Here is a 19,952-nt window from a genome sequence, read left to right as displayed (position 1 = left end):
GTATTTCTCATATTCAAGGCAGCGTTCCTCATAATGTATTTTGTATAACATAATTATTTGTCTGGCCTTTAATAACAAACCACCTAAGTTTCTGTAAGAAATTACACATAGTACACAAAATCGAAAGATATTTGTTTTCCCACTTTACTCACCTTATCCGAAGTTGTGGTCACTGAAACGTATGTATTACACCACAACCATATGTCGAATTAACTCTGGTTTTTCTGCAGGCCGCATAAATCTTTCGCCTTTTACTAAAGATTTCCGTGCAGAGGAACAACTAATGAGTCTATAATCAAATTTTTGATAACCCCGCTCAATTGCGGGGCGATAAATAAACAAATATTAGAAATAATTGAATCGGCAACCTGAATATGTACGATATTCAGATGACCAAATCTTTCAGTATCCAAATTTCGACGATGGCCAGGCTCTATCGGGCGGGTTTACAACAGACGGGCAGGTTTCATGACTGTCTAATCAGGCCCGGGTATGCTTGGGCAAAATTCAACATCGCCGTTTTTTGTTTGTTTGTTTTTTTCATTTTTATTTCACAGATTACTTCCAATTGGCGGATCTTTGTGGCCGGGCACTGACCTTCTGTAGAAATTTACACTTTGGTTTGATAGCTCATCAAATTCGCACGAGTTGCGCCCTCTACCAGCGGATACAGGGATATGTTGAAGTAGCTGTCGACTGAAAGGGCAAGTTATTAAAAAAATCATGAAGGTAAACTATTAATTACATTGTTGACTATCAACAGTTTGTACTGACTGGCAGCTAAACTTTGAAGTGCTATATGCTAAAACAATGTTACAATCATACTGGACATTATGCCGAAAAGAAATCTAAGATTAATTATAATATCCGAAATGACGAGACGGTTTTCACTTTGAACAACATTGTTACAGTATCGTCGCTATAGAGCGCGACTTAAACGTTTATTGGTCAGAAAGCAGGGGCAAATTATGTATTTCTCATATTCAAGGCAGCGTTCCTCATAATGTATTTTGTATAACATAATTATTTGTCTAGCCTTTAATAACAAACCACCTAAGTTTCTGTAAGAAATTACACATAGTACACAAAATCGAAAGATATTTGTTTTCCCACTTTACTCACCTTATCCGAAGTTGTGGTCACTGAAACGTATGTATTACACCACAACCATATGTCGAATTAACTCTGGTTTTTCTGCAGGCCGCATAAATCTTTCGCCTTTTACTAAAGATTTCCGTGCAGAGGAACAACTAATGAGTCTATAATCAAATTTTTGATAACCCCGCTCAATTGCGGGGCGATAAATAAACAAATATTAGAAATAATTGAATCGGCAACCTGAATATGTACGATATTCAGATGACCAAATCTTTCAGTATCCAAATTTCGACGATGGCCAGGCTCTATCGGGCGGGTTTACAACAGACGGGCAGGTTTCATGACTGTCTAATCAGGCCCGGGTATGCTTGGGCAAAATTCAACATCGCCGTTTTTTGTTTGTTTGTTTTTTTCATTTTTATTTCACAGATTACTTCCAATTGGCGGATCTTTGTGGCCGGGCACTGACCTTCTGTAGAAATTTACACTTTGGTTTGATAGCTCATCAAATTCGCACGAGTTGCGCCCTCTACCAGCGGATACAGGGATATGTTGAAGTAGCTGTCGACTGAAAGGGCAAGTTATTAAAAAAATCATGAAGGTAAACTATTAATTACATTGTTGACTATCAACAGTTTGTACTGACTGGCAGCTAAACTTTGAAGTGCTATATGCTAAAACAATGTTACAATCATACTGGACATTATGCCGAAAAGAAATCTAAGATTAATTATAATATCCGAAATGACGAGACGGTTTTCACTTTGAACAACATTGTTACAGTATCGTCGCTATAGAGCGCGACTTAAACGTTTATTGGTCAGAAAGCAGGGGCAAATTATGTATTTCTCATATTCAAGGCAGCGTTCCTCATAATGTATTTTGTATAACATAATTATTTGTCTAGCCTTTAATAACAAACCACCTAAGTTTCTGTAAGAAATTACACATAGTACACAAAATCGAAAGATATTTGTTTTCCCACTTTACTCACCTTATCCGAAGTTGTGGTCACTGAAACGTATGTATTACACTACAACCATATGTCGAATTAACTCTGGTTTTTCTGCAGGCCGCATAAATCTTTCGCCTTTTACTAAAGATTTCCGTGCAGAGGAACAACTAATGAGTCTATAATCAAATTTTTGATAACCCCGCTCAATTGCGGGGCGATAAATAAACAAATATTAGAAATAATTGAATCGGCAACCTGAATATGTACGATATTCAGATGACCAAATCTTTCAGTATCCAAATTTCGACGATGGCCAGGCTCTATCGGGCGGGTTTACAACAGACGGGCAGGTTTCATGACTGTCTAATCAGGCCCGGGTATGCTTGGGCAAAATTCAACATCGCCGTTTTTTGTTTGTTTGTTTTGTTCATTTTTATTTCACAGATTACTTCCAATTGGCGGATCTTTGTGGCCGGGCACTGACCTTCTGTAGAAATTTACACTTTGGTTTGATAGCTCATCAAATTCGCACGAGTTGCGCCCTCTACCAGCGGATACAGGGATATGTTGAAGTAGCTGTCGACTGAAAGGGCAAGTTATTAAAAAAATCATGAAGGTAAACTATTAATTACATTGTTGACTATCAACAGTTTGTACTGACTGGCAGCTAAACTTTGAAGTGCTATATGCTAAAACAATGTTACAATCATACTGGACATTATGCCGAAAAGAAATCTAAGATTAATTATAATATCCGAAATGACGAGACGGTTTTCACTTTGAACAACATTGTTACAGTATCGTCGCTATAGAGCGCGACTTAAACGTTTATTGGTCAGAAAGCAGGGGCAAATTATGTATTTCTCATATTCAAGGCAGCGTTCCTCATAATGTATTTTGTATAACATAATTATTTGTCTAGCCTTTAATAACAAACCACCTAAGTTTCTGTAAGAAATTACACATAGTACACAAAATCGAAAGATATTTGTTTTCCCACTTTACTCACCTTATCCGAAGTTGTGGTCACTGAAACGTATGTATTACACCACAACCATATGTCGAATTAACTCTGGTTTTTCTGCAGGCCGCATAAATCTTTCGCCTTTTACTAAAGATTTCCGTGCAGAGGAACAACTAATGAGTCTATAATCAAATTTTTGATAACCCCGCTCAATTGCGGGGCGATAAATAAACAAATATTAGAAATAATTGAATCGGCAACCTGAATATGTACGATATTCAGATGACCAAATCTTTCAGTATCCAAATTTCGACGATGGCCAGGCTCTATCGGGCGGGTTTACAACAGACGGGCAGGTTTCATGACTGTCTAATCAGGCCCGGGTATGCTTGGGCAAAATTCAACATCGCCGTTTTTTGTTTGTTTGTTTTTTTCATTTTTATTTCACAGATTACTTTCAATTGGCGGATCTTTGTGGCCGGGCACTGACCTTCTGTAGAAATTTACACTTTGGTTTGATAGCTCATCAAATTCGCACGAGTTGCGCCCTCTACCAGCGGATACAGGGATATGTTGAAGTAGCTGTCGACTGAAAGGGCAAGTTATTAAAAAAATCATGAAGGTAAACTATTAATTACATTGTTGACTATCAACAGTTTGTACTGACTGGCAGCTAAACTTTGAAGTGCTATATGCTAAAACAATGTTACAATCATACTGGACATTATGCCGAAAAGAAATCTAAGATTAATTATAATATCCGAAATGACGAGACGGTTTTCACTTTGAACAACATTGTTACAGTATCGTCGCTATAGAGCGCGACTTAAACGTTTATTGGTCAGAAAGCAGGGGCAAATTATGTATTTCTCATATTCAAGGCAGCGTTCCTCATAATGTATTTTGTATAACATAATTATTTGTCTAGCCTTTAATAACAAACCACCTAAGTTTCTGTAAGAAATTACACATAGTACACAAAATCGAAAGATATTTGTTTTCCCACTTTACTCACCTTATCCGAAGTTGTGGTCACTGAAACGTATGTATTACACCACAACCATATGTCGAATTAACTCTGGTTTTTCTGCAGGCCGCATAAATCTTTCGCCTTTTACTAAAGATTTCCGTGCAGAGGAACAACTAATGAGTCTATAATCAAATTTTTCATAACCCCGCTCAATTGCGGTGCGATAAATAAACAAATATTAGAAATAATTGAATCGGCAACCTGAATATGTACGATATTCAGATGACCAAATCTTTCAGTATCCAAATTTCGACGATGGCCAGGCTCTATCGGGCGGGTTTACAACAGACGGGCAGGTTTCATGACTGTCTAATCAGGCCCGGGTATGCTTGGGCAAAATTCAACATCGCCGTTTTTTGTTTGTTTGTTTTTTTCATTTTTATTTCACAGATTACTTCCAATTGGCGGATCTTTGTGGCCGGGCACTGACCTTCTGTAGAAATTTACACTTTGGTTTGATAGCTCATCAAATTCGCACGAGTTGCGCCCTCTACCAGCGGATACAGGGATATGTTGAAGTAGCTGTCGACTGAAAGGGCAAGTTATTAAAAAAATCATGAAGGTAAACTATTAATTACATTGTTGACTATCAACAGTTTGTACTGACTGGCAGCTAAACTTTGAAGTGCTATATGCTAAAACAATGTTACAATCATACTGGACATTATGCCGAAAAGAAATCTAAGATTAATTATAATATCCGAAATGACGAGACGGTTTTCACTTTGAACAACATTGTTACAGTATCGTCGCTATAGAGCGCGACTTAAACGTTTATTGGTCAGAAAGCAGGGGCAAATTATGTATTTCTCATATTCAAGGCAGCGTTCCTCATAATGTATTTTGTATAACATAATTATTTGTCTAGCCTTTAATAACAAACCACCTAAGTTTCTGTAAGAAATTACACATAGTACACAAAATCGAAAGATATTTGTTTTCCCACTTTACTCACCTTATCCGAAGTTGTGGTCACTGAAACGTATGTATTACACCACAACCATATGTCGAATTAACTCTGGTTTTTCTGCAGACCGCATTAATCGTCGTTGGATGCCGGAGCTATTCTTCACTTCAGGTTTACCTGTACCGAGTGGTGTAATCCGTGTTTGCAGCCTAATTGTACAAGTCACAACCGGACGCTGAAGCTGTTCTTCAATTCAAGGTCACCTGTGTTGAGTGCTGTGTCCTGATTGCTGTTTGGTTCGTTAGCTTTTCCCTGCTTTTTTTTGCTCTGTGTTTGCTCTCCTTTTGGCGTCTGCTGTTCCTCTGCCCATAGTCAAATAGACTATTGGGCTGAGGGGCCCTCCCCTCTTCTCCATTCCTGTTTCTTTCTCACTACGTTTGGCTGCCATGACTGGAGCTCCATCAATGGCAAGAAAGGACAGAGTTCTCTGCCTTTCCTTCCAGAGCGAAAGTGTCCCTCCCAAAGAGGTATTCTCATTTTTAGCTTCTGGTGACGTTGTCGTCGAGCCACATCTGGAGGCAGTTGAAAAACTATCTGCCTCAAAGTATGATGTGACCTTTCGGTCTATCTCTCTCAGGCGTGAGTTCTTTACTAAGCTAAAGGGCTTGGATACGCAAGTTTGTGTGTCTTCTTATGAAGAATTTGTGATTGTTACTGCCTCCTTTGTGGGGAATGATTTAGACGATTCATTTGTTCGCCACGCTTTAAATGCTTTTGGAGAAGTTGTTGCAGCGAGAAAATGTGTGTACGCAGACCACCCTTCATGTTTCAACGGTCTGCGACAGTACAAGATCAGACTACGTCATAATATCCCACCACGCCTTCGTGTATGTAATCGTAACATCTGGTTCTCATACCTTGGTCAACCGAAGATTTGCGCACGGTGCAATAAGAATGGTCATTTTGCCAAAGACTGTAAAGAAGTTATTTGTTACAGGTGCCTCGAAATGGGCCACTCAGTTGACAGCTGCACAAATCCCATCACTTGCACTGTCTGTCATAAAGGTGGACACAATTACCGCAACTGTCCAATTTCTTTCGCCGGCAGAGTCAACCTAGGTAAAACTTGGACCCCTACCAATCCACCAGCCTCAGATCCTATTCCCCCACCTGAGCCCTCGAGTGCAACCGCACCCCACGATCCTCCTTCTGAGCCCCAAGCAGCTACAATGCACAGGGAGGAACCAACAAACGAACATCTCACCGACCCCCACTCCACATCTCTGGACCCTGCAAAGAACCTACCAAGAACCCTGGATATGAACAGCCAAGTCTCCACTACCAAAGATCCTCTACCCACCACAGCAGAGACCAATAAAGGAGAGAAGCGTCCCGCTTCAAACGAAGATCCCACCAATGAAGACAACAAGAGACCGAAAGCGCCCGAAGACGATGAGTTCTGCGCCTCTTCGGACCAAGAATCAGTGGATAGTGGAAAAGAAGAACCCCTCCTTTCCAGACGTGTTCGTAACACTCTATCAAAATGTCGTGACTCCCCACTGCACAAGCTTTCCGAAGTTGATGTCAGATGCTGCTCAATATCTAGCACAGACTGCCGGAAAATTCTCACAGGTTGGGCTGACGTGGTAAACCACCTACAAACCTCCCACAACTTCTTTGATACCATCCATCTTTTGTGCCCTGTAAAACAATGCAAAGCCACTTCTATCAACACCTCAGAATGGCTTTCCCACTGCTGCAACTGCCATCCTGAGTTTGTTCTGGCCAAGGACTCATCCTTCTTTGACTATTATTACATCACCTAACTCGTCATGCTTCACACCACCCTACCCCTTATTATGGCTTCTCTGTCCATACTCACCATCAATACTAATGGTTTAAAAGAGTACAATAAACGTGCTCAGCTTTTTTCAGACTGCCGTAACAACTACAACATTGTTTTCATCCAGGAAGCTCATGTCAGCACTCTTGCAGAAGAACAACAGTGGACGTGCGAGTGGGGAGGCGAGGCCATTTGGAGTATCGGCGCTAACAACAGCAAGGGTGTTGGGATTTTGTTTTCGCCAAACTCTGGCATTTCTCCAACTAACATCATGAAAGACGGCGATGGTAGAGTAATCGCCTGTACAGTTAAAGTCAGCGGGTCACCTTTAACTCTGGTCAACATTTATGGGCCTAATGTCCCTGGGCGTAGGTCTGATTTTTTCAACTCACTTCATGAATTCTGTGGCAGCGGCTTCCCAATTGTACTTGGAGGAGACTTTAACTGCATCGAGTCCACCAATGACAAATGTGGTGGTTCACTTTCCAGTCGTCACTCCTTTGTCGGTAGTAGGCAACTTTGCCAACTGGTCAGTGATTTCTCCATGGTCGATTCTTGGCGCAAAGACCACCCTACTGCTCAGGAGTTTACCTGGCGGGATGCTAATAACACCACTGCCTCCCGGCTTGACAGATTTTACGTCTCCATCTGCTTAAACACTGAAACTAGCATTTCTCCTTGTTCGCTATCTGATCATGAGTTTATGAAACTCTCTATTTCTCCTTTCTCCTCCCCACATCGTGGCCCAGGAGTTTGGAAGTGTAACACGTCTCTTTTCCAGGACCCTAAAATTACTAAAGACCTAGAAGAGCATTATAACAAGTGGAAGACACTGCAACCAGCTTTCAACACCATGGCAGATTGGTGGGATATGATAAAACATCGTATGCAGCTTCTTCTGAAGTCCCATTCTCATCGCAAGGCAAAAGCCCACAAGGCAGCGTTGGAATCGCTCCATCAACAGCTTGTGCTCTATACATCAAAACTGAATCAGGGAGATCGCTCCAAGCCAACCCTAGACAACTACCACGAAATTAAAAACAAAATTAATAAGCTTAAAGCCAAGCGCTTGCAGGGAGTCAAGATCCGGGCCCGTGTGCAAAAACTGGATATGGATGAGAAATGCTCCAGATACTTCTTCAGCCGGGAACATCGCAGAGGAAAGGAGAAACTCATCACTGCCATCTTGAATAAACATGGTACTATTCACCATTCTCAGGATAAAATCTCTGAAACCCTCATCGACTTTTACCAAACGCTGTACACGGCTGAACCTTGTCTCAACACCACGGAACAGGAGTTCTTCCTATCTAAAATTTCTAACAAACTCTCACCTAATCAGCAATCTACTCTGGAGGGGCCTCTCACCTCTGCAGAGGTTCAACAGTCACTTCGCTGCATGCAAAACCACAAAACCCCCGGAAGTGATGGATTACCTAAGGAATTTTATTCTGCATGTTGGCGTTTTATAGGGGAAGACCTCACTGAAGTACTCAATCAAGAACTTGAGCTTGGGAAACTCTCGTCCTCCCAGCGCCATGGTACCATCATCCTGTTGAACAAACCCGGTGATTCCTCCACTCCAGCTAACGAAAATGCCCACTTGAGCCCACAAAACAAACGGCCAATTTCCCTACTCAACACCGATTACAAGCTCATCTCCAAATCCTTCTGCAACCGTTTAAAATCTGTTACCTCTCACCTGCTGTCTCCATACCAAACGTGTGGAGTCCCTGGGAGGTCCATCCAGGAGAACGTCCAGGTTATTCGAGACATTGTCTACCTTGCCAATGAACGCAACTTTCCCTGTGCTCTGGTATCGCTAGACCAGCAAAAGGCTTTCGACCGTGTTGAGTGGCCCTTCCTTGTAAAGGTTCTGCAGAGAATGAATTTTGGCCCCTCGTTCATCCAAACCATTCAGACCTTCTATAATGACATCCACAGCTCAGTTCTGGTTAATGGGTTCCTCTCAAAAGCCTTTCCCCTTTCAAGAGGTGTGCGGCAGGGCTGCCCCATTTCACCACTGCTGTACACCCTTTACATTGAACCCTTTGCTGCTGCAGTTAGGCAATCCCCGTGCATCCAAGGGTTTAACCTGCCAGGAGCTCCCTCACCATCCAAACTCTTCCAGTACGCCGATGACAACACTGCCATTATTACCAGCTCAGAGTCCTTGGAAGCTCTGATGTCCATCAGTGAGCGTTTTGGTTTAGCATCCGGATCCCGACTGAATAAGCAAAAGACCAAAGGCATGTGGGCTGGAAGCTGGAAACACAGAGTGGACTCTCCAAGTGGCATATCTTTCAATAACAAGAGACTTAAAGTCAATGGGGTTTGGATCTCAAACGAGGACATGCCATCAGAAAACTGGTCCATTAGACACAACAAGCTGAGAAATATGCTCACGTCCTGGAGATCTAGACGTCTCACCTTAGCTGGCAAAACCACCATTCTCAACTCTCTTGCCATCCCCTTGTTTTATTATATCGCTCCCATCTTCCCCTGCCCAACCCCAATCTTAAAACAGATTCAAGTTGATATATTCCGCTTCTTTTGGGGAGGAAGAAAGGAAAAGGTCCGCCGCGATGTTATTCACCTGCCTATGACGAAGGGGGGTTGGGGCCTCGTACATCTCCACAGCATGGCAAATGCTCTGCTGTTGAAAACTGTTTTCTCATGCTTCCATGATCGTCCCTGCTGCTATTTCACCAAGGCATACTGTGCCTCAGATCTCAGGTGTCTTCTGCCGAACATGTGGTCAAACATTGGCCCACACTTCCCACCAGAACCTCCCTGGTATGCTTCTATCATCACCCTTGCTCGTACAGTAAATAGAATGGACAACAACATTATTTGCAATAAAGCCACCACGAAAGAGTTATATGGCTTACTCCTGAATCAAGCTTCTATATACCCACGTGTGATGGAGTTGAAGGGCTGTCTCGACTGGAACACTATTTGGCACAGAGTTCATGCCCCTCTTCTGGACATGAACATGAGGGACCTGTCTTGGAGAATAATCCATAATGCACTTACCACCACCATTATGATGCATAGATGGGGATACGCCACCAGTCAAATGTGTCCTCGTCTCTCTTGTACTATGCCAGAGACAATACATCACATGTTTATTTCTTGCGATTTTTCGGCTTCCCTATGGTCTTGGGTGGAAAGCTTCATTTTTCGTCACTTTGGTCTCTTAAACGTCTGTACATCCAACCTCATCATCTACAGCTTAGCTGACCCCGTGCACACGTCATTTCCCAACAACTCCGCCCTTTACATCATTAACCTAGTTAAACTCCATATTTGGAAGACCAGATGTAAAGCCGCCTTTGAAAACATCCACTTGTCATCTGAATCAGCCATTTTGAACATCAATGAAGACATCAAAAGACGACTCCAGACTGATCAACTGCGTTTCTCCAGAGCGAAATACGTCTCCCTGTGGCAACCACTCCACCTGACCAATCAACCCAGTTCTCAAACTTAATCATAATGGCCCGAGCTCAGCATCACTACGGTTCATCGATTATCGCAATCAATTCAAAGTTACACATCTCTGTTTCTGTTGCTTTTGGACTTTTCCATAGACATTCAGGCTACATAACATCAGGCAGGAGGACTCGAAGTCTTATGTGGTGAGATCCAGCAAGGCTGGCCTGCCTAGGAGGGGCCTGTAATCTCATTTCGTCTTCTTGATGAATGATTGATTGATTGATTTAACCTCCTAAATCAAAAATCGCCTTTTACTAAAGATTTCCGTGCAGAGGAACAACTAATGAGTCTATAATCAAATTTTTGATAACCCCGCTCAATTGCGGGGCGATAAATAAACAAATATTAGAAATAATTGAATCGCCAACCTGAATATGTACGATATTCAGATGACCAAATCTTTCAGTATCCAAATTTCGACGATGGCCAGGCTCTATCGGGCGGGTTTACAACAGACGGGCAGGTTTCATGACTGTCTAATCAGGCCCGGGTATGCTTGGGCAAAATTCAACATCGCCGTTTTTTGTTTGTTTGTTTTTTTCATTTTTATTTCACAGATTACTTCCAATTGGCGGATCTTTGTGGCCGGGCACTGACCTTCTGTAGAAATTTACACTTTGGTTTGATAGCTCATCAAATTCGCACGAGTTGCGCCCTCTACCAGCGGATACAGGGATATGTTGAAGTAGCTGTCGACTGAAAGGGCAAGTTATTAAAAAAATCAGGAAGGTAAACTATTAATTACATTGTTGACTATCAACAGTTTGTACTGACTGGCAGCTAAACTTTGAAGTGCTATATGCTAAAACAATGTTACAATCATACTGGACATTATGCCGAAAAGAAATCTAAGATTAATTATAATATCCGAAATGACGAGACGGTTTTCACTTTGAACAACATTGTTACAGTATCGTCGCTCTAGAGCGCGACTTAAACGTTTATTGGTCAGAAAGCAGGGGCAAATTATGTATTTCTCATATTCAAGGCAGCGTTCCTCATAATGTATTTTGTATAACATAATTATTTGTCTGGCCTTTAATAACAAACCACCTAAGTTTCTGTAAGAAATTACACATAGTACACAAAATCGAAAGATATTTGTTTTCCCACTTTACTCACCTTATCCGAAGTTGTGGTCACTGAAACGTATGTATTACACCACAACCATATGTCGAATTAACTCTGGTTTTTCTGCAGGCCGCATAAATCTTTCGCCTTTTACTAAAGATTTCCGTGCAGAGGAACAACTAATGAGTCTATAATCAAATTTTTGATAACCCTGCTCAATTGCGGGGCGATAAATAAACAAATATTAGAAATAATTGAATCGGCAACCTGAATATGTACGATATTCAGATGACCAAATCTTTCAGTATCCAAATTTCGACGATGGCCAGGCTCTATCGGGCGGGTTTACAACAGACGGGCAGGTTTCATGACTGTCTAATCAGGCCCGGGTATGCTTGGGCAAAATTCAACATCGCCGTTTTTTGTTTGTTTGTTTTTTTCATTTTTATTTCACAGATTACTTCCAATTGGCGGATCTTTGTGGCCGGGCACTGACCTTCTGTAGAAATTTACACTTTGGTTTGATAGCTCATCAAATTCGCACGAGTTGCGCCCTCTACCAGCGGATACAGGGATATGTTGAAGTAGCTGTCGACTGAAAGGGCAAGTTATTAAAAAAATCATGAAGGTAAACTATTAATTACATTGTTGACTATCAACAGTTTGTACTGACTGGCAGCTAAACTTTGAAGTGCTATATGCTAAAACAATGTTACAATCATACTGGACATTATGCCGAAAAGAAATCTAAGATTAATTATAATATCCGAAATGACGAGACGGTTTTCACTTTGAACAACATTGTTACAGTATCGTCGCTATAGAGCGCGACTTAAACGTTTATTGGTCAGAAAGCAGGGGCAAATTATGTATTTCTCATATTCAAGGCAGCGTTCCTCATAATGTATTTTGTATAACATAATTATTTGTCTAGCCTTTAATAACAAACCACCTAAGTTTCTGTAAGAAATTACACATAGTACACAAAATCGAAAGATATTGTTTTCCCACTTTACTCACCTTATCCGAAGTTGTGGTCACTGAAACGTATGTATTACACCACAACCATATGTCGAATTAACTCTGGTTTTTCTGCAGGCCGCATAAATCTTTCGCCTTTTACTAAAGATTTCCGTGCAGAGGAACAACTAATGAGTCTATAATCAAATTTTTGATAACCCCGCTCAATTGCGGGGCGATAAATAAACAAATATTAGAAATAATTGAATCGGCAACCTGAATATGTACGATATTCAGATGACCAAATCTTTCAGTATCCAAATTTCGACGATGGCCAGGCTCTATCGGGCGGGTTTACAACAGACGGGCAGGTTTCATGACTGTCTAATCAGGCCCGGGTATGCTTGGGCAAAATTCAACATCGCCGTTTTTTGTTTGTTTGTTTTTTTCATTTTTATTTCACAGATTACTTCCAATTGGCGGATCTTTGTGGCCGGGCACTGACCTTCTGTAGAAATTTACACTTTGGTTTGATAGCTCATCAAATTCGCACGAGTTGCGCCCTCTACCAGCGGATACAGGGATATGTTGAAGTAGCTGTCGACTGAAAGGGCAAGTTATTAAAAAAATCATGAAGGTAAACTATTAATTACATTGTTGACTATCAACAGTTTGTACTGACTGGCAGCTAAACTTTGAAGTGCTATATGCTAAAACAATGTTACAATCATACTGGACATTATGCCGAAAAGAAATCTAAGATTAATTATAATATCCGAAATGACGAGACGGTTTTCACTTTGAACAACATTGTTACAGTATCGTCGCTATAGAGCGCGACTTAAACGTTTATTGGTCAGAAAGCAGGGGCAAATTATGTATTTCTCATATTCAAGGCAGCGTTCCTCATAATGTATTTTGTATAACATAATTATTTGTCTAGCCTTTAATAACAAACCACCTAAGTTTCTGTAAGAAATTACACATAGTACACAAAATCGAAAGATATTTGTTTTCCCACTTTACTCACCTTATCCGAAGTTGTGGTCACTGAAACGTATGTATTACACCACAACCATATGTCGAATTAACTCTGGTTTTTCTGCAGGCCGCATAAATCTTTCGCCTTTTACTAAAGATTTCCGTGCAGAGGAACAACTAATGAGTCTATAATCAAATTTTTGATAACCCCGCTCAATTGCGGGGCGATAAATAAACAAATATTAGAAATAATTGAATCGGCAACCTGAATATGTACGATATTCAGATGACCAAATCTTTCAGTATCCAAATTTCGACGATGGCCAGGCTCTATCGGGCGGGTTTACAACAGACGGGCAGGTTTCATGACTGTCTAATCAGGCCCGGGTATGCTTGGGCAAAATTCAACATCGCCGTTTTTTGTTTGTTTGTTTTTTTCATTTTTATTTCACAGATTACTTCCAATTGGCGGATCTTTGTGGCCGGGCACTGACCTTCTGTAGAAATTTACACTTTGGTTTGATAGCTCATCAAATTCGCACGAGTTGCGCCCTCTACCAGCGGATACAGGGGTATGTTGAAGTAGCTGTCGACTGAAAGGGCAAGTTATTAAAAAAATCATGAAGGTAAACTATTAATTACATTGTTGACTATCAACAGTTTGTACTGACTGGCAGCTAAACTTTGAAGTGCTATATGCTAAAACAATGTTACAATCATACTGGACATTATGCCGAAAAGAAATCTAAGATTAATTATAATATCCGAAATGACGAGACGGTTTTCACTTTGAACAACATTGTTACAGTATCGTCGCTATAGAGCGCGACTTAAACGTTTATTGGTCAGAAAGCAGGGGCAAATTATGTATTTCTCATATTCAAGGCAGCGTTCCTCATAATGTATTTTGTATAACATAATTATTTGTCTAGCCTTTAATAACAAACCACCTAAGTTTCTGTAAGAAATTACACATAGTACACAAAATCGAAAGATATTTGTTTTCCCACTTTACTCACCTTATCCGAAGTTGTGGTCACTGAAACGTATGTATTACACCACAACCATATGTCGAATTAACTCTGGTTTTTCTGCAGGCCGCATAAATCTTTCGCCTTTTACTAAAGATTTCCGTGCAGAGGAACAACTAATGAGTCTATAATCAAATTTTTGATAACCCCGCTCAATTGCGGGGCGATAAATAAACAAATATTAGAAATAATTGAATCGGCAACCTGAATATGTACGATATTCAGATGACCAAATCTTTCAGTATCCAAATTTCGACGATGGCCAGGCTCTATCGGGCGGGTTTACAACAGACGGGCAGGTTTCATGACTGTCTAATCAGGCCCGGGTATGCTTGGGCAAAATTCAACATCGCCGTTTTTTGTTTGTTTGTTTTTTTCATTTTTATTTCACAGATTACTTCCAATTGGCGGATCTTTGTGGCCGGGCACTGACCTTCTGTAGAAATTTACACTTTGGTTTGATAGCTCATCAAATTCGCACGAGTTGCGCCCTCTACCAGCGGATACAGGGATATGTTGAAGTAGCTGTCGACTGAAAGGGCAAGTTATTAAAAAAATCATGAAGGTAAACTATTAATTACATTGTTGACTATCAACAGTTTGTACTGACTGGCAGCTAAACTTTGAAGTGCTATATGCTAAAACAATGTTACAATCATACTGGACATTATGCCGAAAAGAAATCTAAGATTAATTATAATATCCGAAATGACGAGACGGTTTTCACTTTGAACAACATTGTTACAGTATCGTCGCTATAGAGCGCGACTTAAACGTTTATTGGTCAGAAAGCAGGGGCAAATTATGTATTTCTCATATTCAAGGCAGCGTTCCTCATAATGTATTTTGTATAACATAATTATTTGTCTAGCCTTTAATAACAAACCACCTAAGTTTCTGTAAGAAATTACACATAGTACACAAAATCGAAAGATATTTGTTTTCCCACTTTACTCACCTTATCCGAAGTTGTGGTCACTGAAACGTATGTATTACACCACAACCATATGTCGAATTAACTCTGGTTTTTCTGCAGGCCGCATAAATCTTTCGCCTTTTACTAAAGATTTCCGTGCAGAGGAACAACTAATGAGTCTATAATCAAATTTTTGATAACCCCGCTCAATTGCGGGGCGATAAATAAACAAATATTAGAAATAATTGAATCGGCAACCTGAATATGTACGATATTCAGATGACCAAATCTTTCAGTATCCAAATTTCGACGATGGCCAGGCTCTATCGGGCGGGTTTACAACAGACGGGCAGGTTTCATGACTGTCTAATCAGGCCCGGGTATGCTTGGGCAAAATTCAACATCGCCGTTTTTTGTTTGTTTGTTTTTTTCATTTTTATTTCACAGATTACTTCCAATTGGCGGATCTTTGTGGCCGGGCACTGACCTTCTGTAGAAATTTACACTTTGGTTTGATAGCTCATCAAATTCGCACGAGTTGCGCCCTCTACCAGCGGATACAGGGGTATGTTGAAGTAGCTGTCGACTGAAAGGGCAAGTTATTAAAAAAATCATGAAGGTAAACTATTAATTACATTGTTGACTATCAACAGTTTGTACTGACTGGCAGCTAAACTTTGAAGTGCTATATGCTAAAACAATGTTACAATCATACTGGACATTATGCCGAAAAGAAATCTAAGATTAATTATAATATCCGAAATGACGAGACGGTTTTCACTTTGAACAACATTGTTACAGTATCGTCGCTATAGAGCGCGACTTAAACGTTTATTGGTCAGAAAGCAGGGGCAAATTATGTATTTCTCATATTCAAGGCAGCGTTCCTCATAATGTATTTTGTATAACATAATTATTTGTCTAGCCTTTAATAACAAACCACCTAAGTTTCTGTAAGAAATTACACATAGTACACAAAATCGAAAGATATTTGTTTTCCCACTTTACTCACCTTATCCGAAGTTGTGGTCACTGAAACGTATGTATTACACCACAACCATATGTCGAATTAACTCTGGTTTTTCTGCAGGCCGCATAAATCTTTCGCCTTTTACTAAAGATTTCCGTGCAGAGGAACAACTAATGAGTCTATAATCAAATTTTTGATAACCCCGCTCAATTGCGGGGCGATAAATAAACAAATATTAGAAATAATTGAATCGGCAACCTGAATATGTACGATATTCAGATGACCAAATCTTTCAGTATCCAAATTTCGACGATGGCCAGGCTCTATCGGGCGGGTTTACAACAGACGGGCAGGTTTCATGACTGTCTAATCAGGCCCGGGTATGCTTGGGCAAAATTCAACATCGCCGTTTTTTGTTTGTTTGTTTTTTTCATTTTTATTTCACAGATTACTTCCAATTGGCGGATCTTTGTGGCCGGGCACTGACCTTCTGTAGAAATTTACACTTTGGTTTGATAGCTCATCAAATTCGCACGAGTTGCGCCCTCCACCAGCGGATACAGGGATATGTTGAAGTAGCTGTCGACTGAAAGGGCAAGTTATTAAAAAAATCATGAAGGTAAACTATTAATTACATTGTTGACTATCAACAGTTTGTACTGACTGGCAGCTAAACTTTGAAGTGCTATATGCTAAAACAATGTTACAATCATACTGGACATTATGCCGAAAAGAAATCTAAGATTAATTATAATATCCGAAATGACGAGACGGTTTTCACTTTGAACAACATTGTTACAGTATCGTCGCTATAGAGCGCGACTTAAACGTTTATTGGTCAGAAAGCAGGGGCAAATTATGTATTTCTCATATTCAAGGCAGCGTTCCTCATAATGTATTTTGTATAACATAATTATTTGTCTAGCCTTTAATAACAAACCACCTAAGTTTCTGTAAGAAATTACACATAGTACACAAAATCGAAAGATATTTGTTTTCCCACTTTACTCACCTTATCCGAAGTTGTAGTCACTGAAACGTATGTATTACACCACAACCATATGTCGAATTAACTCTGGTTTTTCTGCAGGCCGCATAAATCTTTCGCCTTTTACTAAAGATTTCCGTGCAGAGGAACAACTAATGAGTCTATAATCAAATTTTTGATAACCCCGCTCAATTGCGGGGCGATAAATAAACAAATATTAGAAATAATTGAATCGGCAACCTGAATATGTACGATATTCAGATGACCAAATCTTTCAGTATCCAAATTTCGACGATGGCCAGGCTCTATCGGGCGGGTTTACAACAGACGGGCAGGTTTCATGACTGTCTAATCAGGCCCGGGTATGATTGGGCAAAATTCAACATCGCCGTTTTTTGTTTGTTTGTTTTTTTCATTTTTATTTCACAGATTACTTCCAATTGGCGGATCTTTGTGGCCGGGCACTGACCTTCTGTAGAAATTTACACTTTGGTTTGATAGCTCATCAAATTCGCACGAGTTGCGCCCTCCACCAGCGGATACAGGGATATGTTGAAGTAGCTGTCGACTGAAAGGGCAAGTTATTAAAAAAATCATGAAGGTAAACTATTAATTACATTGTTGACTATCAACAGTTTGTACTGACTGGCAGCTAAACTTTGAAGTGCTATATGCTAAAACAATGTTACAATCATACTGGACATTATGCCGAAAAGAAATCTAAGATTAATTATAATATCCGAAATGACGAGACGGTTTTCACTTTGAACAACATTGTTACAGTATCGTCGCTATAGAGCGCGACTTAAACGTTTATTGGTCAGAAAGCAGGGGCAAATTATGTATTTCTCATATTCAAGGCAGCGTTCCTCATAATGTATTTTGTATAACATAATTATTTGTCTAGCCTTTAATAACAAACCACCTAAGTTTCTGTAAGAAATTACACATAGTACACAAAATCGAAAGATATTTGTTTTCCCACTTTACTCACCTTATCCGAAGTTGTAGTCACTGAAACGTATGTATTACACCACAACCATATGTCGAATTAACTCTGGTTTTTCTGCAGGCCGCATAAATCTTTCGCCTTTTACTAAAGATTTCCGTGCAGAGGAACAACTAATGAGTCTATAATCAAATTTTTGATAACCCCGCTCAATTGCGGGGCGATAAATAAACAAATATTAGAAATAATTGAATCGGCAACCTGAATATGTACGATATTCAGATGACCAAATCTTTCAGTATCCAAATTTCGACGATGGCCAGGCTCTATCGGGCGGGTTTACAACAGACGGGCAGGTTTCATGACTGTCTAATCAGGCCCGGGTATGCTTGGGCAAAATTCAACATCGCCGTTTTTTGTTTGTTTGTTTTTTTCATTTTTATTTCACAGATTACTTCCAATTGGCGCATCTTTGTGGCCGGGCACTGACCTTCTGTAGAAATTTACACTTTGGTTTGATAGCTCATCAAATTCGCACGAGTTGCGCCCTCTACCAGCGGATACAGGGATATGTTGAAGTAGCTGTCGACTGAAAGGGCAGGTTATTAAAAAAATCATGAAGGTAAACTATTAATTACATTGTTGACTATCAACAGTTTGTACTGACTGGCAGCTAAACTTTGAAGTGCTATATGCTAAAACAATGTTACAATCATACTGGACATTATGCCGAAAAGAAATCTAAGATTAATTATAATATCCGAAATGACGAGACGGTTTTCACTTTGAACAACATTGTTACAGTATCGTCGCTATAGAGCGCGACTTAAACGTTTATTGGTCAGAAAGCAGGGGCAAATTATGTATTTCTCATATTCAAGGCAGCGTTCCTCATAATGTATTTTGTATAACATAATTATTTGTCTAGCCTTTAATAACAAACCACCTAAGTTTCTGTAAGAAATTACACATAGTACACAAAATCGAAAGATATTTGTTTTCCCACTTTACTCACCTTATCCGAAGTTGTGGTCACTGAAACGTATGTATTACACCACAACCATATGTCGAATTAACTCTGGTTTTTCTGCAGGCCGCATAAATCTTTCGCCTTTTACTAAAGATTTCCGTGCAGAGGAACAACTAATGAGTCTATAATCAAATTTTTGATAACCCCGCTCAATTGCGGGGCGATAAATAAACAAATATTAGAAATAATTGAATCGGCAACCTGAATATGTACGATATTCAGATGACCAAATCTTTCAGTATCCAAATTTCGACGATGGCCAGGCTCTATCGGGCGGGTTTACAACAGACGGGCAGGTTTCATGACTGTCTAATCAGGCCCGGGTATGCTTGGGCAAAATTCAACATCGCCGTTTTTTGTTTGTTTGTTTTTTTCATTTTTATTTCACAGATTACTTCCAATTGGCGGATCTTTGTGGCCGGGCACTGACCTTCTGTAGAAATTTACACTTTGGTTTGATAGCTCATCAAATTCGCACGAGTTGCGCCCTCTACCAGCGGATACAGGGATATGTTGAAGTAGCTGTCGACTGAAAGGGCAAGTTATTAAAAAAATCATGAAGGTAAACTATTAATTACATTGTTGACTATCAACAGTTTGTACTGACTGGCAGCTAAACTTTGAAGTGCTATATGCTAAAACAATGTTACAATCATACTGGACATTATGCCGAAAAGAAATCTAAGATTAATTATAATATCCGAAATGACGAGACGGTTTTCACTTTGAACAACATTGTTACAGTATCGTCGCTATAGAGC

General features: G+C 40.0%; 15 non-coding genes across 15 annotated transcripts; all 15 read left to right on the top strand.

Moving 5' to 3' along the window:
• The first annotated feature begins 210 nt into the window (after positions 1 to 210).
• Positions 211 to 330, top strand: LOC146729441 (U5 spliceosomal RNA). The gene has a single exon (XR_014928464.1). It is a non-coding gene; the product is annotated as a U5 spliceosomal RNA (small nuclear RNA).
• An 850-nt stretch (positions 331 to 1,180) lies between these two features.
• On the top strand, positions 1,181 to 1,300 carry LOC146729440 (U5 spliceosomal RNA). The gene has a single exon (XR_014928463.1). It is a non-coding gene; the product is annotated as a U5 spliceosomal RNA (small nuclear RNA).
• An 850-nt stretch (positions 1,301 to 2,150) lies between these two features.
• LOC146729439 (U5 spliceosomal RNA) lies at positions 2,151 to 2,270 on the top strand. Its single transcript, XR_014928462.1, has one exon. It is a non-coding gene; the product is annotated as a U5 spliceosomal RNA (small nuclear RNA).
• Positions 2,271 to 3,120: 850 nt separating this feature from the next.
• LOC146729438 (U5 spliceosomal RNA) lies at positions 3,121 to 3,240 on the top strand. Its single transcript, XR_014928461.1, has one exon. It is a non-coding gene; the product is annotated as a U5 spliceosomal RNA (small nuclear RNA).
• Positions 3,241 to 4,090: 850 nt separating this feature from the next.
• LOC146729437 (U5 spliceosomal RNA) lies at positions 4,091 to 4,208 on the top strand. The gene has a single exon (XR_014928510.1). It is a non-coding gene; the product is annotated as a U5 spliceosomal RNA (small nuclear RNA).
• A 6,302-nt stretch (positions 4,209 to 10,510) lies between these two features.
• LOC146729436 (U5 spliceosomal RNA) lies at positions 10,511 to 10,625 on the top strand. Its single transcript, XR_014928525.1, has one exon. It is a non-coding gene; the product is annotated as a U5 spliceosomal RNA (small nuclear RNA).
• Positions 10,626 to 11,475: 850 nt separating this feature from the next.
• Positions 11,476 to 11,595, top strand: LOC146729435 (U5 spliceosomal RNA). The gene has a single exon (XR_014928478.1). It is a non-coding gene; the product is annotated as a U5 spliceosomal RNA (small nuclear RNA).
• Positions 11,596 to 12,444: 849 nt separating this feature from the next.
• LOC144353416 (U5 spliceosomal RNA) lies at positions 12,445 to 12,564 on the top strand. The gene has a single exon (XR_013420807.2). It is a non-coding gene; the product is annotated as a U5 spliceosomal RNA (small nuclear RNA).
• Positions 12,565 to 13,414: 850 nt separating this feature from the next.
• On the top strand, positions 13,415 to 13,534 carry LOC146729434 (U5 spliceosomal RNA). The gene has a single exon (XR_014928460.1). It is a non-coding gene; the product is annotated as a U5 spliceosomal RNA (small nuclear RNA).
• An 850-nt stretch (positions 13,535 to 14,384) lies between these two features.
• On the top strand, positions 14,385 to 14,504 carry LOC146729433 (U5 spliceosomal RNA). The gene has a single exon (XR_014928458.1). It is a non-coding gene; the product is annotated as a U5 spliceosomal RNA (small nuclear RNA).
• An 850-nt stretch (positions 14,505 to 15,354) lies between these two features.
• On the top strand, positions 15,355 to 15,474 carry LOC146729432 (U5 spliceosomal RNA). The gene has a single exon (XR_014928457.1). It is a non-coding gene; the product is annotated as a U5 spliceosomal RNA (small nuclear RNA).
• Positions 15,475 to 16,324: 850 nt separating this feature from the next.
• LOC146729431 (U5 spliceosomal RNA) lies at positions 16,325 to 16,444 on the top strand. Its single transcript, XR_014928456.1, has one exon. It is a non-coding gene; the product is annotated as a U5 spliceosomal RNA (small nuclear RNA).
• Positions 16,445 to 17,294: 850 nt separating this feature from the next.
• Positions 17,295 to 17,414, top strand: LOC146729430 (U5 spliceosomal RNA). The gene has a single exon (XR_014928455.1). It is a non-coding gene; the product is annotated as a U5 spliceosomal RNA (small nuclear RNA).
• An 850-nt stretch (positions 17,415 to 18,264) lies between these two features.
• Positions 18,265 to 18,384, top strand: LOC146729429 (U5 spliceosomal RNA). The gene has a single exon (XR_014928454.1). It is a non-coding gene; the product is annotated as a U5 spliceosomal RNA (small nuclear RNA).
• An 850-nt stretch (positions 18,385 to 19,234) lies between these two features.
• Positions 19,235 to 19,354, top strand: LOC146729428 (U5 spliceosomal RNA). The gene has a single exon (XR_014928453.1). It is a non-coding gene; the product is annotated as a U5 spliceosomal RNA (small nuclear RNA).
• The last annotated feature ends 598 nt before the right edge of the window (positions 19,355 to 19,952 follow it).

Source organism: Saccoglossus kowalevskii, chromosome 22, assembly GCF_978046115.1.
Source record: "Saccoglossus kowalevskii chromosome 22, keSacKowa6.1, whole genome shotgun sequence".
Lineage (NCBI taxonomy): Eukaryota > Metazoa > Hemichordata > Enteropneusta > Harrimaniidae > Saccoglossus > Saccoglossus kowalevskii.
Note: the sequence above shows the minus strand (reverse complement) of the source record. Positions and strands in the feature narration are given on the sequence as shown.